This window comes from Pleurodeles waltl, chromosome 5, assembly GCF_031143425.1.
Source record: "Pleurodeles waltl isolate 20211129_DDA chromosome 5, aPleWal1.hap1.20221129, whole genome shotgun sequence".
NCBI classification, from domain to species: Eukaryota; Metazoa; Chordata; class Amphibia; order Caudata; family Salamandridae; genus Pleurodeles; species Pleurodeles waltl.
In genome coordinates, this window is record NC_090444.1 from 139,991,528 (window position 1) to 140,009,176 (window position 17,649).

Consider the following 17,649-nt stretch of genomic DNA (forward strand, 5'->3'; position numbering starts at 1 on the left):
AAATGTGGTACGCTGACAGTGTCTTACCTGATCATCATTGACAGAATGCATGGCCATAGGTGTTGTCATTGCACCTGAAATGTGTGACTAAGGGCCACATGTACCAAGATCAGGTTTTGTGAGTCACACATTGCAAGACTTAGCAATTCACAATTTGGAAGTAGAATGATCTGAGGTACAACACTGTCAATGACAATGTTTGCAAATCAAAATTGGGGTAGCAAATGCAGGCTTATTTCATGAAGGGTAAACAAAAAGCTTTCAAAAACCAATATTATGACTTTAATAATTTTTTTGAAGCAGCCAGTGGTCCGTGAGACCACTTCCTGCTTTGAAACTATTTTTGGGCATGCATTCACAAAGGGAAAGGGATCCCATGGGGATCCCTCCCCTTTTGCAAATGGGTTAGCACTAACTCTAGACTGGTGGTAACTGCAATTGTCTAGTGCCAGCATTTATGGTCACCAAACAATCAATCAGCGGACTGAGACTCTCTAATAGGAAAGGTACTCCCCTTCCTAAAAGCCACTAGCAAACCCTGTTTTGTGACTTACCAATGTGATAGCAGAATGGCAAAATTGGGTATGTCCTTAGGAATAAACATTTTTTTTTATGTAAGCACACAAAGGGGGTCATTCTGACCCTGCCACCGACCACGGGAGCACCGCCAACAAGCTGGCGGTGCTCCCACGAGCATTCTGACCGCGGCGGTTCAGCCGCGGTCAGAAGCGGAAAGTCGGCGGTCTCCCGCCGACTTTCCGCTGCTCGGGGGAATCCTCCATGGCGGCGGAGCGCGCTCCGCCGCCATGGGGATTCAGACACCCCCTACCGCCATCCTGTTCATGGCGGGAAACAACTTCATGGTGACTTGTGTGAACTACCCATATGTCGGCCATGTGTACATGTTTGGTACCTACAGTGTTTGAGACACTGGCCCTCATCACAACATTGGCGGTAAATGCCACTTGCCACCGTCCAGAAGACTGCCAACACACCGCCGCGGCCGCCAAATACAACCACTGCCATTATGACCCACAGCTCGGAATCCGCCAAAATCCAGACACCCACAGAAGTCCGCCACACCAAAGGTCAGTGATAAACTGGCGATAACAAAACCTCCACCGTCACGCCAACAGGAATACGCCCACACTATCACAACCCACTAATCCACGCGGCGGTCTTTCAACCGCGGTATTCCATAGGCGGTACACACCACCGCACTCAAAATACACACACTCTTACAAAACACAAACACATTGGACAATTCCAAATACACACACCTGATACACATACATACACCACTCCCACACACCCAATAGAATATAAAACGCACACCCACATCACCCACAAACCCTTACGACAACAATTGCGACAGAAGGCCAGAGAGAGACACCAGCAGAAAGAACAATAGCATCCACAGGCACTCAACACCATCACTCTGACAACATCCAAGCACCTCACACAACACACCTCTAAATATCACCACACATCACAAAACACATCACCCCACAGATCACCCACACCACCCCATGGCACCGCAAAGACATCCCAGGTTTTCTGAGGAGGAGCTCAGGGTCATGGTGGAGGAAATCATCCGGGTAGAGCCACAGCTATCCGGAGCACAGGTGCAGCACACCACCATAGCTAGGAAGATGGAGCTATGGTGAAGAATTGTGGACAGGGTCAACGCAGTGGGACAGCACCCAAGAGCTAGGGATGACATCAGGAAGAGGTGGAACGACCTATGGGGGAAGGTGCGTTCCGTGGTCTCAAGACACCACATTGCGGTTCAGAGGACTGGTGGCGGACCCCCACCTCCTCCCCCAGAACTCACAACATGGGAGGAGCAAGTCTTGGCTATACTGCATCCTGAGGGCCTCGCAGGAGAGGCTGGAGGAATGGACTCTGGTAAGTCAAATCTTTCACTACTTCATCCCCCACACACCTGCATGCTATCACATACCCCACCCTTGCCCTCACCCCCATCACTCCAACTCCTCACATATGTCCCAATATCACAGACCACACTTCCCAAACCCAAGCCCTGCATGTAACACCAAAGCATGGACACCCATCACCAAAGCTTGTCCACTGCACTTACCCATACACCCCCCCCCCAAACCATTATCACACAAGGTCCCACACAAGAATGCAAGCACTGGGTTACATGGTCACCCACCCATTGCACACCATGGCACACACAGATGCAATAATCATGCTTTTACACCCCTGCAGGACCCCTACCCAACATCACCGGACAGGAGGGTCCAGACATGTCCACTCCACCCACAGAAGAGGCCCACAGTGATGACAGCAGTTCTGTCCAACTGGATCTAGATGATCAGCCCGGCCCATCTGGGACCTCGGGACAGTCGGTTCCCCTCACACAGTCACAGGCCACTACAGAGCTTCCCCCCTCTGGAAACAATGCACAGCACCCACCCAGCGGGCCCATACCTCTGTCCCCAGGACACGTCAAGCAGCAGTGTGTCCACCACTACAGGAAACCCAGGCTAACCCACCACCCCAACAACACCAGGGACCTGGGGGCAGTGGTAGTGGGCACATGGTTCAGGGGACAGAGGCCCAGGGAAACAGGGGAACTGGGAGGGCTGCTGTGCAACAGGGGGAGGACAGGCCCAGGGATCCCACTCTCCACGAGGCCCTCTCCAACATCATGGGAGCATACCACCATTCCCAGGAGACAATGGCAACGGTACTGGCCAAGTTTCAGGAGACCCAGCGCATGCAGGAGGAACAGTATTTGTGGTTCAGGGAGGAACTCAAATCCATCAATTCCACCCTGGGCACCATTGTAGGGGTGCTGAAGGAATTCGTCAACACCAGGAGGGACACTGTGGCACAACAAGGGGCCCCTGACACTAGCCTGGATGATGAACTGCCCACCACATCTGCCGGCGCTAGTGGACAGGAGGCACCGCCACAGGACCACAACACCAGATCCCCACCCCCTGCAGATGGAGAACCACCCAGCAAATGGTCCCTGAGATTCAGGACAAAGACAGAGAACAATGCCAAGACCCCCGCCAAGAAATGAGACTGCTCTGATTGTCATCCTTCTGTCCCACTTTGTCACCCTGTCCATCCTTAAACTGCCCCAGCTCCACTTCTTATGCCCCTTTGGACAATGCACCTGTGAGACTAATAGACTGGACTCTGCCATGGACATTCCTCCACCATCACCCCTGACCATTTTGCAACCCCCTCCACTATTTAGCACTTAAATAACCACCCTTAATTCACAAAACAATCCGGAGTCAGTCTGTGCTTTCGAAAACGTGTATCAGCAATAACTGTGGCAAAATGCTATATCCAATGTAATGTCAACATACCTATGTCACGCAGCTCTTTTCCATGCGGAAACAAAGCAGAGTTCACACAGTGGGACCCACATCTGTGAAACTGAAAGGGAAAGTGACAACCCAATGTCCATACACTGGGTGAAACTGACAGACAGATGAGAGGTAGAAGAATTAAATCAGATGTAGGAGGCAGTGTTGTCTTTTTACCTGTGTCTCACTGGAAGTATTGCTGGATCACAGTGTTCCTGTTGTCTATGTCCTCTTCTTCTGCTTCCTTGTCTTCACTGTCCACAGGCTCCACAGCTGCCACAACACCTCCATCTGGACCATCGTCCTGCAGAAAAGGCACCTGTTGTTGCAAAGCCAAGTTGTAAAGCATACAGCAGGCCATGATGATCTGGCACACCTTCTTTGGTGAGTAGAATAGGGAACCACCTGTCATATGGAGGCACTTGAACCTGGCCTTCAGGAGGCCGAAGGTCCTCTCTATAATCCTCCTAGTTCGCCCATGTGCCTCAGTGTAGCGTTCCTCTGCCCTTGTCCTGGGATTCCTCGCTGGGGTCAGTAGCCATGACAGGTTGGGGTAACCAGAGTCACCTGCAAATGGCGAGGGAAAACTGTTAGATACACACTAACTCTTAGGGACATCCCCAGACCCAGACACCTAGTCACACTGTATTGGCTCCATGTCCTCACCTAATAGCCACACACTGTGCCTCTGGAGTTGGCCCATCACATAAGGGATGCTGCTATTCCACAGATTATAAGCGTCATGCACTGAGCCAGGAAATTTGGCATTCACACCATCTGCACATTCATAGAATGGTAACTCTTCCGGTTTCTGTACACCTGTTCACTCCTGCGGGGGGACCAAGGCCACATGTGTCCCACCAATGGCACCTATGATGTTGGGGCTATGTCCCAGGGCCTAGAAGTCACCTTTCACTGTAGGCAAATCCTCCACTTGAGGGAAAATGATGTAGCTCCGCATGTTTTCAGCAGGGCATACAACACTCTGGACAACACGTTGGAAACCATAGGCTGGGACATCCCTGATGCTATGGCCACTGTTGTTTGAAAAGACCCACTGGCTAGGAAATGGAGTACCGACAGCACCTGCACTAGAGGGGGGATTCCTGTGGGATGGCAGATAGCTGACATCAGGTCTGGCCCCAACTGGGCACACAGTTTCTGATTTGTGGCACGATCAAGTCTGTAGGTGATAATCACATGTCACTCCTCCATTGTCAACAGGTCCACCAGCGGTCTATACACCGGAGGATGCCAGCATCTTCTCACCTGCCCCAGTGGATGTGCTCTATGGAGGAGAACAGCGAGCAGAGAGTCAACCAACACTGAGGTACGTAAACACAACTTAATCGGAAAATTATTTCAAGTCGACATATTGCTGTATTAGTGTTTAAGCAAGGCCTAGATATGTGTGACGCAGTCAAAATTAATGCCATGTGCCCCCCTGAAATGGCGGCTGCCTGACCTGTAAGGTGGGACAAGGGAATATGAGGTAACTGCGCTGACATTGTACACCGTCACGGTAGGCGGTCGAAGACCGCGGCACAGTCCTGTATTGGTTAACATTGGACCCTATGGGTCCCAGGAGCCAATGACGATGTACGCCGGCGGTGATGGTACGCACCGCCACGGTCGTCACTGCCATTTTCTCTCTGTTCAATCACTTGATACCTGGTCTTCGACAGGAGAGGACCTGCACTGCAAGTGCTGCAGTGACCTCAGTCTGGAAGAGACAATGGCTTGTGTGTCTGGGAAAAGGGCCCCTGCCTTCAGCACGGAGGACTTGGAGAAACTAGTGGATGGGGTCCTCCCCCAGTACACGCTACTCTACGGTCCTCCAGACAAACAGGTGAGTACACTGTGAGCATGTTGTATGGGCAATGGCTGTTTGGAGTGCTGTGGATGGAAGATAGGGGGGAGAGAATGAGGCGTGCATGAAACGACGGTGAGTGTATGTGCGTCATGGCAAGGGTAGGGATGCGGGCCAATGACTGTGACGGTGCGGATGGTTATATCTTCTCCTTTTCCACTGTACTATTCCTGTAGGTCAGCGCCCACCAGAAAAAGGATATTTGGCGTGCCATCGCCAAGGAAGTCCGGACCCTGGGGGTCTACACAGACGGAGCACCCACTGCCGGAAAAGATGGGAGAACATTTGCCGCTGGAGCAAGAAGACGGCGGAGGCCCAGCTGGGGATGGCCTCCCAACGTGGGAGGGGTGCCCGTCGCACCATGATCCCCCTGATGTTCCGGATCCTGGCGGTGGCGTACCCGGAGTTGGATGGGCGCTTGAGGGCATCACAGCAGCCACAAGGGGGTGAGTACACTTTCATTCAGCTGATTCAGCGTGCATTGTAGGTGTCTGGGTGGGGAGGTGGGCTGTGGGTTCCCCTAGGCCAGGGCGAGTTTAGTAGGCAAGGTCCCTTCTTAAGGCAGGCCCTGTGGCACCCACCCCACCTGTGTACCGGGCCAACTACACCTAGTCAGGCTCCTGTGACATCCATGTGTGCAGCAATCGGGCATAGCCTTGTAACCCATGTCCCTGGGATTGATTAGGGAACTCCAAGTGCGTGGCGTAGTGCAGGGGGCTTCTGTGTCTGTAGTGTCCGCCAACTGTAGCGGTATTGCATGCACTCAACATGTCTTTCTTCTGTCTTCCCCCCCTTTTTGTGATCTCCATGTGCTTGCGTGCATTAGCATCATTAGGCGGAGGGGCAGTGGTACCAGAGCAGGAGGGAGCTGCATCCCACATGGCCCTGGAGGGCGAGACAACAGAGTCAGAAGCCACCAGTGGGACAGAGGGCTAGGGGAGCTCCACGGCGGGGACAGGAGCTGAGACCAGCGACACCGACTCCTCCTCTGATGGGAGCTCCCTTGCGGTGGCGGGCCCCTCTGTGCCCCCCGCATCTACAGGTACAGCTGCCACCCGCCCTACCAGCACCGCCCTCCTAGCAGCCCCTCTGCCTTCGCCCCGTGGCTGCTCATCCAGGAGGGTGGGCATCTCCTTTGCCCCAGGCACCTCAGCCACTTCCCCTGTCACCCCTGCTGCCCTCAGTGAGGAGGCCATTGACCTCCTCAGGTCCCACACTGTTGGGAAGTCTACCATTTTGAATGCCATCCAGGGTGTAGAGAGGCAGTTGCAACAGCCTAATGCATACCTGGAGGGCATTTATTCTGGTCAGGCAGCCCATCAGCGAGCTTTTCAGACTCTGGCCTCAGCACTGATGGCAGCCATTGTCTCTGTCCCTAGCCTCCCCCCTCCAACTTCCTCCACCCAGACCCAAACCCCTGTACCTCAGCCTATCCCAAGCACACCATCAGACCAGCATGCACACACATCAACACACAAGGGAAGCTCAGGCAAACATAAGCACCACACATCCCACAGGCACTCACACAAGCATCATACCCATGCACACATACAAAACATCCACTGCCTCCACTGTGTCCCCCTCCTCCTCATCTCCCTCCTCCCTCCCTGTCTCCACTCACACCTGCATGAACTACATTGTCAGCCACTACCTCCATCACCAGCACACCCAACACCACACCCGCTCACGTGCACTCATGACCCCCACTACCATTCACACATCCCATGTGTCCTCTACCAGTATGTCTGTGAGCCCACCTCCCAAGGTACACAAACGCAGCCACACACCCACCCAACAGCCATCCACCTCACGACAGCCTCCAGCCCATGCACCTTCACCCAAAGTCACCAAACGTACACCTCCTACAACCACTATCTCTTCCTCCACTCCCAAACACCCTCCATCTACCCGTCCCAGTGTCTCCCAAAAACTTTTCCTGTCCAACCTTGACCTCTTCCCCTCACCTCCCCCACCCCTTCAGTCTCCTAGGGCCTGCCTCTCCCGGTCCCAACCTAGCGCCTCAGCCACAACATCTGCGGGAACAGTGGTGCCAATAGTAACCGGCTTCTGGAGTGCGCAGGCAGCAGGGCAGCCAGTGTGCCAAGGAGCCAGAGCATGGACAGTCCCCCACCTCAAAAGCACAAAAGGTTTTCCAGAGCCCGGCGGGAGAAAGGAAAAAAATCTTCCACCAAAGCCACTCCCAGGGGTACAGTTGGGAGTGTGAAGACGGCTGCGCCACCATCCAAGGTGGGGAAGGGGCACAGTAAAACAGGCAAGTCGGGGAAAACCTGCACGCGGACAAGAACACCACCAGCACCGCTGAACAGGACACCGCTGCCACAAGCACCGCTGCCAAGGACACCGCCGCCACCATCACAACTGAACTGGACACCGCCGCCACCAGCACCACTGAACAGGACATCGCCGCCACCAGCACTGCTGAACAGGACACCGCCGCCACCAGCACCGCTGAACAGGACACCGCACCGCAAGCACCGCAGGCCAGTGAGTGCCAAAGATTCTGTCGCTACTGAGGCCGCCACGAGCAGGATGAAGCATTCTGGGCACAAAGCCCCCTCCAGAATCAGTGGAGATTCACATCCACTACCTCAGTCCTTGGCAGGATGAAGCACTCTGGGCACAAAGCCCCCTCCAGAACCAGTGGAGATTCACATCCACTACCTCTTTCCTTGGCAGGATGAAGCACTCTGTTGTAATAATATGGGCGGTACATTGTGTTCCGCCTGTCTGTTGGCGGTTACCGCCGTGGTGTTTGTACCGCCTTGGTGGTCGGAGTGTTAAAGTGGCTATGTTGGCGGTTTCCACCGCGGTCGTGATTCCATTTTTTTTACCGCCGGCCTGTTGGCGGTTTTACCGCTTCTTTAACACCGACCGCCAGGGTTGTAATGACCCCCACTGTGTCTTAATTCCACCCATAAAATGTTATGTACATGACAGTTTGACTCATAAGAATGACCTATGTTACTTATGTTGCTGTGGTGGACCTGCTGCCCTGGCTGCATGTGTTCACATATTTTCAGATGTGCATTCCACAGAAGTGTCCAGTTCAAGTGGGTGGGCATGTGTACCCTCTGTCAGGATTGGGCTCCGTGGTGTTACAGTTTTGTGCAGGTCTAGTCAGGAGTCTGTTAGGGGCACCCCTTGAGTTCACAGAGTATCTCGCAAGGAAGTAGTGTACCAAAGCAGAAGAGCAGCTAAAGGCATACAAGGGGAAAGGCCAGCTATGGTAAGGCAGAGAAAACAGAAATGTGAAGGGAGAGCAACCTTAGTGTGAAAAAAATATGGAACAGGTCAGTAATGGACAAGCTCCCAGGGCTTATCGCTAAGATTGTACACAGGGTAGGGCTCAGAACTTCCCACAGCAACAGGGAAGGTCAGTGCCTCTATGCAGATTAATCTTACAGCTAGTCACCACGCAAGCCCCATAGAAAGGAGGCAGCAGAAGTGATTCTGTGTCTGGACCCTTAGGGCACAAACAAGGATTGTACCTACATACACAAGACTAGCCATTGTTGGTCCAGCTGGAGGCACAGTGGCAATTCCTGGAATAAAGCCATAGCACATTGTCACTGTTAGGCACTAATGACTACGTGCAACACTAGACAAAGGATGGGGGCTGGGTATGCCTCCTGGAAACCAGGTGCCAGACCAAATACAATGAAAAACACTTCTAGACAGGTGAGCACTGCTAGGACACTTACCAGACGCAAGAGGAAACAGAAAGCGAGGGAACCAACTAGGAGGCAAAGCCAGGTACAGGGAACAGGCTCAGGTTGACGCAAAGGCTAGAACAGGTCTGGGTAACATAAAGCAGGGTCTGGCAGAAACAAACATGAACAAGGCTGAGAAACAGGGAGCAGACTCTGACTGAAACAAGCAGGAACAGGACTGGGTAAACAGAAAGCAGGTTCAGGCATATTCAGGACTGTAACACAATCCAACAAGAGGTCTGGAAAATGAATCGTACTCCAATACACGGCGAGGAGCTTCAGGGAATGGCAGCAGCAAGGCCAGGGCAGAGTCACATGGCTGGGCTGCACAAGAGAGGTCACAGGTGTGTGCAGCTTTAATCTCTCACAAGTCGTGGAGGAGAAAATCTAGTATAAAGAGACAACCAGACTTTTCCCATAGGAAGCAATGGACAGAAGATTACAGATCTTACCGACTACCAGGCAGTGCATTATGGGACCTGAAGTCCATGCAAGCTAATGTAGTTCTTCTATAGCTGTGAGTTCAAGGCCCTCCACCACCCGCAGGCACCCGCCTGCACCTCATCCCTGGTGTCTAGTGATTGATGTAAGTATTGTGTGTCTGTCCTGTAATTTGTCTTCATTTTATTTGTGCTGTTATTTGTGCCGTCCTGTAATTTGTCTTCGTGTTATCTGTGCCGTTATTTGTGCCATCCTGTAATTTGTCTTCCTGTTATTTGTGCCATTATTTGTGCCGTCCTGTAATTTGCCTTTGTGTTATATGTGCCATTTTCCACCTTTTGTGCCTTTTTATGTTTTACAACTCTGTTTTTAGTGCCTTTCTCCTTTTTGCCCATTTTCGCTGGTTTATCCGCTCTCCCGTTCCCGCTGCTGCGTCCCCTGCGGCCCCATCCCCTTGTTCCCCCATTTGCCCACCGCTCCCCGCCTCTCGCCTCCCAGCTGCTCCTCCATCCCACTTCCCCCCGGAGGTGCGCCAGAAACAAGCCCGTCCAGACCTGGACCGCACCAATCCCCCTGTCACACACCCCCCCACACCACCAGATGCCTCTACACTGCCAAAGAACTTCACGCGATCAACCCTGGCCGCCCCACCGCCTGCGTCCAGACCTCCCCTAGGCACACCCATGGACCCTTCTCATGCCGGACATGCAACTTCACCTGCACTCAAGCCACCAAGCACCAAAACAACACCACCCATAACAACCACTTCAGCTGTATCCTCCTCAACACACGCTCCGTCCAAAAACAGGCCTTCAAACTCTGGGACCTGCTCACGTTTACCTCCCCAGACATCGCCTTCCTCACCGAAACCTGGATGAACCCCCCCTCGGAACCCGACATCGCCATTACCATCCCTGTCGGCTACAAAATCACCCGAAGAGACCGCACCAACAAACCAGGAGGAGAAATCGTCATAGTCACAGGAGCTCCATCAGGATCTCAACCAACACCCACGACGTCCTAGAGTCCGCTGAACACCAGCACTTCCAGATTAACGTCAACGCCAACCCCACCCTGAGAGGAACCCTTGTCTACAGACCCCCGGGACCCCACCCACAATTCTGCAATGCCATCGCCAACATAATCAGCACCCACGTCCTCGCCTCCACGGACTATATGCTCCTCGGCGACCTGAATTTTCATCTGGAGAACACCGACGACTGCAACATATCAGCCCTGCTCAACACCCTCGCGCAACTCGTCACAATGCCCACCCACTCAGTCGGCCACACACTCAACGACATCTTCTCCACCACCAGCCGCATCACCTTCACCCACACCACCAAACTCCACTGGACCGACCACCGATATGTCCATTTCTCCTTCCAGAAACCCACTGCTCACCACTACCAGCAGCAGACACCTCACCACAGATGGAACAAGATTTCCAAGGACCAAAGGATCTCCACCCTCGCCCCGCCACCCAACACCAGCGACCCCAACACCGCCGCCCTCAACCTCAAACAATGGCTCATCGACTGCGCCAATACCCTCGCTCCACTTAGGAAATCTACCAACACCTGCACCAGCAAGAAAGCTCCCTGGTTCACCGCCAACCTTCAGAACTCCAAGCGGGAATGCCGGAAAACCGAGAAGATCTGGCACAAGACAAAACGCCAAGACCAAACAGAGAGCAACCACGCCGCCCTCAAGGCTGCCATCCGCAAGCACCACCAGCTCATCCGGACAGCCAAAAGATCATTCTACAAAGAACGAATTGACAACAACACACACAACAGCAAGGAGCTCTTCAGCATCATCAAGGAACTCACCAACCCCCAAGTCCTGCTTAGCTGACCCCCCCCCGCTGGCAAGACCTCTGCGACTCCCTCCCCACCTTTTTTCAGCGCAAGATCACAGACATCCATGGCAGTTTCACACCACCGACCCCCACGAACACCACTGCCAACGCAGACACCAACGCACCCTTCCACCCCAACCTCCTGAATGCCTGGACCCACACCAACAACGAGGAAACCACCAAGACCATGAGCACCATCCACTCCGGTTCACCCGCCGACCCCTGCTCTCACCATGTCTTCAATAAAGCCAGCCAAATCATTGCTCCCCAGCTCTGTACCATCATCAACAGTTCCTTTGAGACGTCACCTTCCCAGAGAGCTGCAAACACGCCGAAGTCAACGCCCTGCACAAAACACCCAAGGCCGACTCCGAAGACCTCAAGAAGTACTGACCCATCTCCCTACTCCCCTTCCCAGTGAAGGTCATAGAGAAGATAGTCAACAGCCAACTATCTCGCTTCCTGGAGGACAACAGCCTACTCAACATCTCCCAGTCCGGCTTCCGCAAGAACCACAGCACCAAAACCGCTCTCATCGCTGCTACGGATGTCATCAGGAGAAAGCTCGACAAAGGTGAAACCGTGGCCCTCATCCTCCTTGACCTTTTTGCAGCCTTCGACACCATCTGTCACCACACACTTCGCAAACGCCTCCACGACGCTGGAATCCGTCACAAGGCCCTGGACTGAATCACATCCTTCCTCTCCGGCAGAACTCAGAGAGTCCACCTCCCTCCGTTCCTGTCAATAGCCACCAAGACCATCTGCGGAGTTCCCCAGGGATCCTCTCATAGCCCCACCCTTTTCAATGTCTACATGGCGCCCCTCGCCAACATCGTTCGATCCCACGGCAATAACATCGCCTTCTACGCAGATGACACACAACTGATCCTCTCACTCACAAAGGACCCCGCCTCCGCCACCGCCAAGACCAACCTCCACACCGGACTTTATGCCAACGCAAACTGGATGGAGGCAAGCCGCTTCTAACTGAACTCGGATAAGACCGAGATCATCATCTTCGGCTCCAACAAATCAGCATGGGACGACTCCTAGTGGCCTGCCACTCTAGGAGCCGCCCCAACGCCCACCACCCACGCATGCAACCTCGGCTTCATACTGGAATCATCGCTCTCTATGACCCAGAAAGTCAACGGCATCACTTCTTCATGTTTTAACACCCTCCGCATGCTTTGCAAGACCTTCAGATGGATCCCCATTGAAACCAGAAGAACGGTCATCAAAGCCCTCGTTAGCAGTAGAGTGGACTACGGCAACGCACTCTACGCGAGAACAACAGCCAAGCTCCAGAGAAAACTTCAGCGCATTCAGAACGCCTCAGCACGTCTCATCCTTAACCTCTCTCGGCACAAACACATCTCAGCTCTCCTCAGAGACCTCTACTGGCTCCCCGTCAACAAATGGATCATCTTCAAACATGTGATCCATGCTCACAAGGCTCTCCATGATGCCTGACCTGCCTACCTCAATGAGCGTCTCAATTTCCACGTCCCAACACGCCAGCTCTACTCCACCAACCTCGCCCTCGCTACCATTCCTTGCGTCCACCTTACCACAGCCGGCGGCAGATCCTTCTCCAACCTCGCCACCAAGACCTGAAACTCCCTCCCCGTCAACCTGCGTCTGACCAAGGACCTTCTGACCATCAGGAAGCATCTCAAAACCTGGCTTTTCAAGCAGTAGCACCCCCCCTCCCCTCCAGCACCTTGAGACCCTACCGGGTGAGTAGTGCGCTTCACAAATAACTGATTGATTGATTGATCGATAGCATGCTATATGGAAAGGGGAACTAAACAAGAGTCAGAAAGGGACTCTGGGTTAGTGTTAATGATGATTCCCAGGGTACAGACAGTCCATTTACAGTGCCCCCCAGAGATGGAAGGGCAGAGACTTAACACATGGCAATGGCAGGTCTTATTTCCAGGGATGGACTGCTCAGGGCATGTGTTGTGAACATTGCTTGTCATACCTGGGACACTCATGCTATCCATTTTCAGAAATGATGCCCCTCTTGTCACACAAGCTCCTTGCAGAGATTGCAAATGTCACACTTACTAATGTCAGGGGTCTGTTCATACATTCCTGTTTCCATTGATATTTCACATCCAATGCCTCATGTACGGGGTGCTTATTTACCTTGTGATTTGAGATGTCTTAGTTGTGTGTCATGTGATACAGTAGAACATGTTGGCAACGAGGATCTGTGTCATGTGCTGTGGTCCATTGATTTTGTCCTTCATATGTGAAATTCAAAACATGAGTATTTTTTATATGTGTATGATGTTTGCTGTACAATCATACGCATCACATGTGATATTGCATTAGAAGTAGTCAGATTTGTCTTTGTAACATGCTCCCTGAGGTCATACTCACATTCCTAAAGTACATGTGATGGAGAAAGAAGAAACCAGGGCAGGATTGTGTGATCAAGTAATGTGTTTAATTACATATCCTAACAAGGTGTTTAGGGTGACTATTGGTTGAAAAGATTTTGAGCTATTTGCTGTCTGCAGCGCATTCCTGGAGCTGTGTTTTGATATTCCCCCCTCATTTTCCCTGGCACCATCCTCCTCCTCCTCCTTAGGCTGTCCTTGCTCGGGCTCATATAGGGGGATGTTCCTCCTCACACAAATGTTGTGCAGGATAGCACATGTAAGTATGATTTTGCAAACAATGTGTGGGGCATATAGGACGCTACCTCCTGTGATGTCCAGGCACCTGAATCAGGACTTCAGGATGCCAAAGGTCCTTTCTACAATGGTGCGTGTCCTCTGATGTGCCTCATTATAGGCACGCTCTGCTGCTGTGCTTGGGTTTGGGAATGGGGTCATGATCCATGGCTGGATCCCGTAACCCTGATCCACTGCAAAAGATAATAGGAGTGAGTATTTTGTTAGTGCTTGCAACAGGAATGTCATGTAGCATGGCAGTTGATATCTTGTGTCGTCTGTGACTCATATGCGTTTGTGGTTTTGTGTGAGATCCTGGGCGTCTGTGAGGTTTTTTCTGCAGTGGGATGTTTGTCTTGACAACTTGTGTTTGGCTAATTAACCTTGGATCTACGATTTTGTTTCCAAACTGCTGGTCAGTATGTATGTACCATGCATTGTGTAGTGTCCAACATATTTTAGTGTCCTTTCACCAAAGGGGCATGATACTTCCACACACACAATTGATTCCGATGTGGTGGTAACATGGTTGAACTACATGGCCTGGACATTCCATCTAATTAGACATATGTCATTGCAGATTAAATGCAACAGTGAGGCCCTTTGATTTGGCTTGGTGACAATGCACAACACATCTCCATAAGTTGGCAGCACTGAGGTGTTCATTATTGACAATGCACAATTGTCCCATGTGTGACTTGGTTCTAGGCAAACCTTTGTTGTTGCCTCTGCCAGTGGCTCATGTGCAACCGTGCACCTACACTACCAAACTTGCAGGTAACCTGGCAAACTGCCTTGTGGAGGTAGATGTATCTGTGCAGGAAGGGCCATCTCCCTGTACATATGTTATTTTGATGGACAATAATTGGCTCTTTCAGTGCGTGCAGCAGTGTGCAGTTTGCATTAGTGGCACATAAATATGTGTTCATAGCACAGTCCACTTCCTTATTGCTACCTGGCAGCGGCACCCCAGTAGTTATGTATGATGTTGCAACTGCCTCAGTATTTCCGTGTCACAAACATGTGAGTCAGCATCATCATGCTATGTGTCTCATTGTGTTAGACCTGCAGCAACACACATTGCACACCCCTTCCACGCTACATATTGCTTGGGACGGTGTCGGATTGACTATGTGGCCTAATGTAATTGTAAACAAATAGTTCATCTTCCAAGTTGTACTTCCAGTGCAGGCCATATCATCGTCAGTGTGTGCTTTGACATTGGTCCCTTGCAGTTCTAGAGTGGCAGCTAATGTTTGTAGCAGCCGTCATTTGTCCATAGGTGTGTATCCCATTGTGTTACGGTGTACAACATAACTACCTGTATCACACCTCAGTGTCTTCCTGCCACCGTGTCAATGTAGTGGTGTATGCATTGTGTGTCCAACAGGGTTGCTGTGCTGTGTGCATACTGCTAGGTTTATGGACTTACTGACAAGAAGGCCATTGCCATATTGTCCATCCTGGGAGTGCTGATTAATCGTGCTGTGGCGGAATATGAAGGAATCATGTACACTCCCAGGTTACTTGTTCACGATGTTGTTAAACAATCCCTAGTGGTCAACTATGACCTGCACATTGATGAGGTTGGTGTGCTTTATTTTCCAGAATAGATGCTCTGTTGCTGCAGGTGGTACGATCCGGACATGGGTGCAGTCAAATGCACCAAGCACATGCAGGAAGCCATGAATTTGATTTAAAAAAACTGTTTTATCTCCTGCTGCTTCTGCTGGGTGTTGGGGAAGCTGATGTGGCGAGGTGTGAGGGAGATGATGGCATCTAAGGCCTTGGACAGGAAGGTGGAGAATAAGGGCTGTGACACCCCAGCGACCAGCGTTCCCGTTGTTTGGAAGGAGCCACTTGCCAACATATGCAGGACAGCTAGCAGCTTGGTCACCATATATATTGTGTGGTGTCTGCAGGCTGGCTGTTATTTGTGGCTCAATTTGGTGCAGCAGCTGCTGTGTGGCTTCCCATTTGAGTCTATACCTCCGGATGATATCCTGTTTCCTGAAGCCATGGAGGGTTGTCCTGGTCCTGAAGACCCTCTCCTGTCTTCTGCATTGCCTTTGGGGGCCACGTTGAGGTGGTGGTGACTGCTGCTGTTGGTCCTGTGCTCTGCATCATCTAGCAAGCTGCATCAGTAGCACCTCCATGTTTTCCTGTTGGGCTATGATGTTGCGTGTGTGCGTTTTCCCTAAGTACTAGTGTCTTTGCCTCATTTTAATGCCTGCCCTGACCCAGGTATTAAAATTTGACGGAAATCGGGCTTTGCGTAATTTTTCGGGTCCACCTCCCGCCCGTGCGTAATTTTTGCCCTGTTGGATAAATATGGCGCTAAGATGTATGAGTCATTTTTTGGACAGGAACGCCTACCTTGCATCTCATTGATGCAAGGCGGTTTCACGCATCCTTAAAATGATGCAGACGCCATATTTTTGATGCTAGATGGGTCTAGCGCCAAATATAAATATGGAGTTAAATTTGCGCTGGATTTGCGTAAAAAAAATGACGCGAATCCGGCACAAACAGAGTATAAATATGGGCCTAAGAATTAAGGTTACATTAAAAAACCCTAGAAATTCAGTAAAAAAACAAAGGTTAAAGTGATCAGTGATGTTATCAATATCATCATTTAAGATGTCTTCAGTGATGTCATCAATGATGTAAATGAGCGTGCCATGAGTGATGTAATATATGAGGTCATAAGCATTGCATGGCGGGGCGCCATTTTTAGCTCTGTATCCAATCATAACAGTTGACAATACACTTCCTTCTTCATAGAAAAGGGCCTGTTACCATTTACTCCTTGCCTGATGTGGAATCTGGAGGGAATGTAATAGGTCTATTACAGGGATTATTGATATGACTAATGCATGCTTCTTATGCAGAACTGGATATTTGCTCCTACTGGTTGTCAATGTGATGCACCTGATAAAAGTTAATAAAACATATTTTAAAAAGCATTATGGCTCAGTAAAGTATATAAATGATGAACTTCAGTGTTTTAAAATGGTAATATATAAATATGTATATATATATATATACATATATATATATATAAAAATATATATAGATTTTTTTTTACATATATAGGTATATAGGTATGTATAAGTTTATGTTTATTTATATATATGTATATTTATATACACATGCATTCATACATATTTATATTTTGCAGGAGGAAAAAGTGCTTAAAACAAGCACATTTCTTTTATGATATACTAATGCACATTAAATAATATTGGTAAAGTCTGAGTACTCCCTTGATTGTATGACTATTGTATGTGCCTTGGGTTTTTGTGACTCCCATAAAAGTTACAAATCTGCTTCCTACATATACCTAAACCTGCCAGTCAATTTCTAAATTGTAATGTCTTTAATCCAACTTTTTTAGAAATCCAGGTGCTTTTTTGCATCAGATAAATAACGATACCCAAGATACGTTACTTACAGGATACTTACAGCACCAAAATCCGCTTGGGGAGGTAAATACCATACAGTTTTCCAATGTTAAATTCTGGCAGGGTTTATTTGCTGAAATCACTGAAATTTAACAATGCAAGATATTGAACACACCTGGTAATAACTGGATGCTGTAAATACCACCCAACTAGTGATTCCTATTCCTGCGCAAACAGAGGTTTGCACAGGGGTTAGAGAACACCAACTCACTCATAATCAAGGACTAAGAGGGTCATTA